The sequence below is a fragment of the Dendroctonus ponderosae genome, unplaced genomic scaffold (assembly GCF_020466585.1).
Source record: "Dendroctonus ponderosae isolate FM_Combo_2020 unplaced genomic scaffold, Dpon_F_20191213v2 Dpon_F_20191213_8, whole genome shotgun sequence".
Lineage (NCBI taxonomy): Eukaryota > Metazoa > Arthropoda > Insecta > Coleoptera > Curculionidae > Dendroctonus > Dendroctonus ponderosae.
The window spans coordinates 7301596-7311592 of record NW_026019016.1 but is presented as its reverse complement, the minus strand read 5'-3'; positions in this window follow the sequence as shown (position 1 = coordinate 7311592).

Genomic DNA, 9997 nt, shown 5'->3' with positions numbered 1-9997 from the left:
ATTTTCTTCATTAATTTGTTAAACTTATTGCGTACAACACACTTTCAACATCTGAAACACAATAAAAAGAAACAAATATGTGACCCCAAATTGCCCGTGCCACTTTACTTCGTGAATTTTTGTCATTCATTCTAAATTCCTAGAAAATGTTCACAATCCGCGACAAGTCCCCAATAAATCGTACGATTTATCGAGTGCAGGCCGATTCTTGGACCGACTTGCGCCCAGCAGCCTCAAGAGGAAGTCAATGAGTTTTTGGAAAAATTAAATGAAAAAGAGGATTGTATTCCGAGTTCTATCACAAGAACAATATTCTCGTCTCAAGTTTAGAGGAAACATTTCAAGAAACAAAAACGTACCAGAATATTGTTCAAAAAGTTTCACACCCTGCAACCTTAAGCAAAGCCTTGGGAAAACTAATTAATATTTTCAGTTTCTGATTGATGCAAATAGTTAATTCAAGTACCTAATTATTTTATATTGTTTAGCATATTACTCTATTCAATATTTGCTTACTGGTTTTTTACTTTTTACTTCGATAATAACAATAATTGGTTGTCTGTTGATATTTTTTCCTAATTTGAGATTATATGCTAATAATCGAAGTTATTATTACTGTTACTCTATCTTACAAATTATGTATAAATGAGCTGTCCAAGTTTTAATCGGAAACATTACTATTAATTTACAACGCTTAATTGGCCGTTGGTAATATTGAAGAACGAAATACTTTTCAAGTAGCAAGTTATTATTAGACACACATAAAAAAAAACAAGAAACTATGGACAAAGGAATCCAGCAGCAAAACCTGGATTGTTTCGTGGCAATTTCGTCTCCAATCACCGCGAGTAAAATTCTCCACTCGAGTTACAAGGCCTCCTGAAGCAATTCACTTTACATATAAAGTGGGTCCCTAATCCTGCAGGCAGCACTTTTTTTACATAAAATCTATCAAAAAAATTCGCAACCAATCGCGGAAGGGACCACAATTCCTGCGAGCTCTACCTATAGGCTCCGGAACGTAAAACTGCTGCCCATCTCACCCCGCCACATATACGTCGTTCCTTATCCATTTTCTCCCGTATGCCGCCTTCACATACATTCACATACGTCAGAAAAGCGGGGATGAGGGGTGGAAAAGCGCTCCGCCTACAAAAAGTAAGAATAAGAAAGCGTTTTCTTATTCTCTGGAGCTATCGGATCCATAAGGCGAACGGTGTGGGGCGGCCAGGGTAATGGGCGGCAGGAGACATGTTTTATTCTTGGTGCTTTGCACGAAATTCTGGGCCTCTAAAAAATATACACCTTCAGTCACGAGCTATTTTCGAGCTTCTCCAAAACCAGTTTATGTTTTGATATGTTTTGCTGATTCCTTTCACCAATCCGTTGAAAAACCATAGAAATTCTGACTAGATTCTGGCAGATTTGAGAATGTTAAGGTATTAAATATGTTTTCAATTCACACTTTCACTAAGGTTTCACAGTTCACACAGATATTCACAGAATGTCTACAATACTTCCATTGCAAAAAACATGATTGACTAGAATTATTTTTGGTTCGAACCGTTTCCACTGGAACTACTTGTTTTCCAGAATAAAATATTCTTTCGGAATGTTTTTTTTTGATAATGAGTAACGATTAAAGACTTGCTGATAAATTAAATTTCCGAATGTTATTGCAAGATGAATACTTAAATGCGTTCTTATCATCTAAATATGAACGCACAAAAATGAGGTTGAGATGAGTTTAGAGAAGCCAGACTATTAGTAGCTTGAGCAAGCAAAACTAGCTTGAGCTGCGAAGATTTTCTATTGAGTTGGCAAAAGAGTAATTTCGGGTTTTTAGTCTGAAAAAAACAATTTTTTTTTCTATTCAAAAGTGAACTAATTATAGAAACTTAATCAGAAAAACTTCTATTCTGTTCAATGACGTTTCGCTATCTTTCCGGTAACCTTATGATCCCGCGCTCATAGAATTTCTGGGCATTAATAGCAAAAACTCTCAATCAAGTGCAAGTTGAGATCATTATTATTGCTGAAATGTTTGGCACTTAAAAAGTTTTGTAAATTTCGAAATAAATTATAAGCCGATGGTGTAAAATCGGGGCTGTGTGGCGGATACGACATCACTTTCCAACCTGGCTCCAATAGACGTGTTGCTAAAGATATGTGAGACCTCGCATTATCGTGGTGGAACACAATATCTTTGTGATTTCCCAATTCTGGACTTTTCTCTTTGATTGCTTCCTCCAATTTCAGAAGTTGTTGGCAGTAAACATCGGAGTTGAACGTTCGTTTGATTGGAAACAGCTCAAGATGCACCAGACCTTTGTAATCCCACCAAATTGACAGCTTTATCTATTTTGATACAACTCAGTTTTTGATATTATTTTTCCTTGTTCATCAAATTTTATGTACTCAAATATCGAGATTCTTAACACGTCCAAGACGTCTTAAATGATTTTCAATTGTTGTATGTGATGTATTTAAGTGTTTTGCAATCTCGCGCACATACATATGCCGATTCCACTCAATTATGGCTTTCATTTTGTCATCGTCCACTTCCGAAGATCGACTAGAAGGTTAGTCAACTTTCAGGGAGAAATTTCCAGAACAAATTTTTTGAGGTATTTCTGACACGTGCGTTCTGCTAAACAATAAACACCATGAAATTTACATTTCTTTTTGTGAACCCCAGGGCTTTCTTGTCTTTATAAAAATAAAAAGTAAAATGTGTTAAATCACTTTCTTGCTAAGTTAATTTTTGAGAAGCAATTGCTTTTCTACTATCTATTTGCTCAATGTACAAATTGTACCATTCAGAGAATAACGTATGTCATGTACAAACAAGTAAAAAAAAGCTAGATAGTTTACCCTATTGAGCTCATTCTAAACAAGTCAATTTTTTTACATTACAAAGGCATAAACAGCTTTCTGTATTACCAAGAATTACAATTATTGTATTTTTCAAGTTACAAATTGGTTCTTCTTAGAAGGTGAATGCTGAAATAATTTCTCAATTCTCGCTGATTTGTTGGTGGAAACTCAATTAAAATCAATCGAATACATTACGATTTGAAATATGTATTGGAAACAGACAAATCTGCAGTCTCAGGGTGCAGTACTTTGTTTAGTCTTTTTTGGGCTTTTTATATTTACTCATTTACGCATAAAGTAACACATATTACTGAATTTTAAAGAGGAAAATGGTATTTACACGACTAAAGAAAGTCATTATTGCTAAATTTACGATCTTATAAACGTTGCCTATAAAATCTATAAAAACGATGTATATAAACAAATAATTAAAATTTTGAAATTTTGCAATCATCCTCTAAGTATATCTAATAGTTGCTGCATCCCAAGCACTATCAAACTTGAATATTTGCAAAATTATGTGTACCCTTATTTGCTTTACATCTAAATGCAAATAAAAGTTTATTATTTAAATTATTATTTTTCTCTGTTTTTTACCATGTTTCTAGTTGTCTGTTGCTATTAAGCATGGAACAGCTTTGGCCAAACGCATTTACTATTTAACTAGTTATTTATTTAACTTTCTAATAAATAGAAAATCAAATATAAAAATATAAATGTTTTGCGATCATCATGCATAGAATCTTAATTCGTTTTTGTGCATCATTAAAAAATGACTAGAAAAAGGCTTTCCAAAGTCCAAAAAATAATTCGAACATTAAAAATAACAATGACCGATACGTTTCTGTAGTGTGGAACGCTTTCAAACAAATATAGATTAAATTTGCTGTATTAATTAAACTGCTAATTATCTAATTTAGTACAAAGCATGTTATTATTGATTATTACAATAGGACTTTCAAACAAATTCAAAATTGTGGTATTATAGAAAACATACAAATGTTCTCCTGATTATTTATAAGAGATTATACTTTTAATTAAATGTTCAACGAAAGAAAAATGTATTTACAAGCAACATTTTTCGAACTCTGCCTTTCATCTAATAGGTGATAAGCTCAATAAGTATATCTGATTATATCAAAACCACCCTGTTAAGACGATCGTGTTAATTAAGGCCACTAACAGTCGAAAATACGCTTGATTCATGATTTTCCGGATCGATAAGTCTAGCTGAACACATCCGCAAATCATAAATTCTCCCTTCCGGCTTTCCAGATGGCTTAATTATATATAACTTAGTTAATCGGTGAAACAATGGGGCATATAAATCCGTGTCGAAATGAATTGTTCTAATCACCAAATTAGGAACTAAACGATTGCTTCTTTGCTTCTAATGGAATTCCGAGAATTATATTGAAACGAGCTTTGAAGTTATTTATTCTGTCGTATTTTTCATCATTTGACAATAAAATCAAATGATCCAGAAGTTTGGTTGCAGATATTCGTCCTACCTCCCAAGTTTGACATATTGGCTTCATTTTTTTGTTAACTTGACAATAATCTTTTCAGGAATATTCTCGCTCCAATCATGAAGTTCTGAAGTTATTTCTTTACAGCATAATATTTGTTCTTGTTCTGCTTCTGTCCTGTTAGTTCATTTTGGCATTAAATAATTCTCAATTTTTTCAGCTTTCTGAATATACGTGCATTTATTTTCTTTATCTTTGCTGAAAACTGGCGACTAATTAGAGAAAAACAGTTAAAATTGATACTACTGGCACTAGCTGATTAAAACATGTTCAACTGAATTATTTACGTAGTTTAGTTAGTTTATTTCTATAAATGGAAGCCTGCTTGGCAATGCACATGGATGAATTGATATTAAAACAAATGGCAATGCCACCTCGCTCCAGTTAAAGATCAAATTTATTTTTTCACCACCCTATACCATTTAAATTTCTAAAGGATAACGATGCGAGGTTCGAGGCACATTCATTATTTGCTCCTTTTACGTACTCAAGGCGTCATTGTGATAAAATATGATGTCGTGCAGTCCCATAATAGGTTTTTAATATACTTTTAATCTGATATTAGAGAATGGCTTGCTCTCCACGAAGATCAATCATCTCCGTTGTCTGGGGAACCTGCAAAATCTGGGTGGTGTCGATTCCATWAAGAAATAATATTAGAATTAGCCCGGTTTGAAATCACGATCTAWTTTATTACCGACACAWTCAACAAAATATTGTTAATGGTAACTTAGCCTTTAGATATGTATCTAAAAACTAAATGCAATCAGATATGAGTTTAAAGAGGTAGGCTGTTCTTGSTCGTCCACACTCCCCGTATATGTTAATCGTTTTGCAACAATAAGCTCAATTGTATTTGCAACCATTCWTAAACAAAAACTGTTTGTAGCAAAGGAAAATAAGTACATGCTATGTAAATAGTAACAACATAAGTTTTTTATAAGTTAATACATTTTCAGGAGAACCAGAAGATGGCAACTCTTTGCTTGTTAATGCTGCAACTTTTTCATTTTTACTTAGGGGATACCGTTCACAAGGTTACTCGAAACATTAAAATACATAAACCAAACCTAGTTTCAATATGTTTTTCCAATCCCATTCTATGTTATTGTATTTGCGTTCTAATTGGAATATATTTTTTCTTTGCCATAAGATTTGCTGGTTGAGGTCCGGATAAGATCTATTGAATTATAGATAAATCTTCTAAACACCAAATCGTGTGCATAAAAAAGCATTTAATGTATATGTTCCGTTTCTTCATTATTTACAGCTCCTTTTGTATTTTAAGTTATTTCTTATTCATTCATTGAATCACGTTCCGAAATTGCATTATTAATTTTTAAGCATAATGTCTTTCTAAATTATTGCAAACAAGAAAGTGAAATTAAGCAATCAAAGAAATAAAAAAATAATACAAGCGTTTTATATTTACTAGCAATTTAAATATTCTTCGAGTTAGTAGAGTTCCAGGTTAATAACAAGCATTTCGCTGTCTTTTTAAATACATTTTCGTGATTTTCAAATTTGTCTAATCTTTGCTGGTAATTTAAGCAGTTTTATGTACATATATAATTTTATCAGCGTATTGAATATGTATTGCTACTGTTTTCTTTTTTCTTAATAATTTTACGGTGCGCGTATATGGCCTCTTCTTGTCGTCATTATTTCGTAATTTTATTTCAATTTTTAATTTATTTGATTGTTTGAATCATGCCAAAGTTTATACGTACTTTTAAGAAACCCTTAACCCACAGAAAACAGTGAGTTTCGCAAAACGTCTAGTGAAAACTCTACCATTATCGTTACATCATATATTTACTAGTATTTTGATCATTAACAAACTGCAACAAAATCTACTCATATATTTTTAGTCGGCTTCCCTGTTCTTTTACAAATTTCCTGATTTGTAGACTTTTGAGATTCGGAAATGTTGGGAATTTTAATTTCTTCAAAAATGTAGTTTTAATACCAATAGTTAATGAAGCTAAACGATCATCTTAAATTTTTATTCCTAATCGTACTTCGTTTTATAACAGTTTGATTTACTGTAAGAATTGTGTCAAATTCTTCTGTTCGCCACAGGAGATAGATAGTCTTCGATGTTTTTTGTGGTTAAAAAACTGTTATTTGTTAGTTTACTTAAACCATTAAAAATTTCAAAATAAAATGTTATTTGCAAAATGTATATAGTACAATTACTTCGCTATTTGACGCAGATTTTTGTCAAATGTTGTTAAAAAACAGCCTACAAAGCTTCAGTAAAGATATTTTGATGCTAATGAAAGGTAGAGGCATCTAGAATCAACATTGCAATTAGATAGATAGATCCGTCTTAGTCCAATAAAAAGTTAAAGCTTCAATGTAGCCGTTTAAGTTTAAACTCATCCTGAAGAAAGTCGAAAAAACCATTTCCAATTTCAAGTGTACACAACCGAAAAACCGTATCCAATAATACACGTGAGCAATCCTGCTGAATTTTATTTGCCGACTCTCTGGCTCTGCATGGATCTTATTTCCAGCCATTTGGGCTGAACAAATAATGTAGTCCCGGCAAGAGCGGCCCATTATCCTTCGTGCAAACAGGATCGGTATTTAAATTATCACACCGCGTTGCTACTGAACGTTTCCTGGTCTTTTTTCACTCATTATAGCTGAAGGGATTTTTCTTTCGTACAGGCAGCCTTGTTCCGAAATTTCGAGCAGAAATTCTGAACAGCATTTGTTCATCATTTATTACGTTTAACTGTTTTCTTTCGTTTTAGTTGGTTTAGTCGAAACATTGAAAAAAGTTTTTTTTGATAATTGATTGCATCGTAGCTCCAAATTAAGCTGACCATAAAAATTATCATTAATTTAAAGAACTGTGTAAAAAAGGATAACATTTTCGATTTATTAGGGCCAAATTTGTCTGTTATAATCTGAACTTTAAATATTACGCCTTTAAGCCAAAATATTCTAACTGTTTTCAATTGCTTCTGTAAATTAGTGCAAACTAGTGATCTTTTGGGGTGCGGATTTGTGGAAAAAATAATGAGAAACTGTATTGTCTAGATTTTTATTGCGTAATCGAAGTAGTTTTGGTTGCAATTGTCCATTTAGGTAATTAGAGATGAAGTAAATATGTCCGCTAAAGAAAAGTTTTCCAGGGGAACAGTTTTGTAATAACCAATAAAATCTCGAAATAATACATTATTGCAACAACGGGCCGTTATTTACGACAACCACTGAAACAATAACTGAAATTTCCATTTTTCTATAAATTTTTCGGCAAATTACTGCCCAACGGGTATTTATGTGTACGCATTTGTACAGCAACCGGCTGAAAAATGTTGCCAGCATTTCCGATGCAGGTGAAATATTTAACGTTATGGACTCAACAGTGACCATTATGTCCACTAAATCCACAATTTTATCACTTTTTGCTGAAAAACTTGAAATTTAATCGTTTTTTGTTTTGCAGGAATAGCAATTATTTGTAAAACTGATTTACCTGTGGTTTCCATTACAATACCAGTAAATATAGGCCTGATTTATACAGATACTAACACAAATTAGGTATAAGGAATGGATTTATTTGATAAACAAAGTGAAATATCCTCAGATTTTTTAGAACTTGTCTTATAAGCTTCCAACTATTTTTAATTTTTAGTTTTAACATTTCCTAATTTTGCCAACTATTTTTTATGTATTTTCTTTTAGTTTAGTAGAAAATTAAATTAAAAGCTCAACTTGCTCCGGTTGGACAAAAATACGTTTTTCTGCAATTGGACATCACAGGCAGTAAGATAAACCTCGTTCATCTCGTTTCTTTACAGACTAGTGTCTAAAAAATTAACTTTTTGGTATTGCAATGATAATTTGTTTCTTTTGAACCGATTCGTTAAATCGAAGGTTCATGTAGATGCTAAAACTTCACAGTCGACTTAAGAACAAAAATCGATATACGGATATATCGAGTTGCATAACTGAGCGAAATATTTCACTTCACTTTAGATAGTTGAAAATGTGCTATTCTGCTTTTGGTTATTTTTTTAACTGCCTTAAATTGTCTGTGTTTTTTTAGCTGCCTTAAATTGTCTATAAAGTTTTGACTTCAACATGATCTTTGTATCGTTAAAATTGGGCTGAGAGTAGAAAGCGTATCGTTGCAAGGCCAAAAACTTGATTTTTTGGGACTAATCTGTAAATAGAAGGAAATTTTTTCTATTAAGTTCGCTTATTTTTTAGGATAATGTACGTTTTACTCTTTTTTATTTATTTGTTCATTTTTAACTTTATTTTTGTTAATGTGTTTATTTCTTCGTTACTTCATACATAAAAGAAAACAAGTCATCAATATTAAAATCTATCGTCAATTCATCTGGGTTTCATATTTAGAAAACATTTCATCTGTGTGGTCCAGAAACTTACAATATTGTAAACTATAATATTTAGTGTGCTATAAATCAGAGATGAACGCCGGAATCGTTTCAGTGTTACCGACTTTATTAATCTTTCGATCACCGAAAATCGCCTCTATAAATAGCCATATTTAATGTAGTCCAAGATACAACTTTTTAGTTAAAATGTTAAATATATTATACTAATTTAATGTGAGAGTTTACAATATTTATGAAGTCATACAAAAGAGAGCATTGAATAATTTGTCAGGTAAAATTATCAACCGCAAATTTGAACTGATTCCATTTATTTATAAACTAATTACTGAAGTGGCGAAGGTGACTAACTGAAACTGGCATTGCAACATATTATTTCGAAAAGTATATTATAATTTTCTCGAGTTAAGTGTACGGTTGAAAGCCATACGACGGCATGCATCCAAATGAGTTCTTGATGGACAAATTACACAGTTTACTTTTAGACAGCACAATAGTTCAAATTTTTTATCACTTAGCAATCATTCAACTTGGCACAAATCTGTAATTTCGCTGACATGCTAAAGTACCACTCATAACAATTTCTGTAATCATTGACGCCGTAAGTATTGTTTGATGAAGTTCGGCCAACTAAGTTGCTAGACACGTTTCAGCAGGTCTAAGCTTGGGCATTATCCAAATGAAATTGTAATTTAACTCTAATATCTGGTTTTGGCCTGTCTATTTCTTCATGAGACCACAGCGGATCATTAACGGAAAGTGCAGCTTTCGGGGCTTTCTTATAATTTTGAATGCCTGCGAATGATCTTGTGTGTTGATGTGCGGAGGCAAGGGACTTTTAATGAGCGAAATTGAATACGGTTTTAATACCCTTTGCTGAATTCCACTCTAGTCGGTAATGAATTGAACATTTTTAATTGTCGAAAAATAAACCAGAAATACTTTAGTCTGCTAACTGCGCTAAACAATCTATGTTTTTGTGAATTATTTAGACATAAAAAATATACCTAAGTTTGGGATTACTGGATATCGCGCAATTACTACATCACTGCCACAATTAAAGCAGGTATTAAAGTGAATTAAAACAGATTTGTTTTTCCAGTTTATTTTCATACTCGGGTCAAATTTTCATAGTTTACTCTTTCGTTTTTATGACTTTTGTGCTGATGGTTGGCGATGCTCAGCTAGGACGAAGATAAAAATGGATAAAATCTA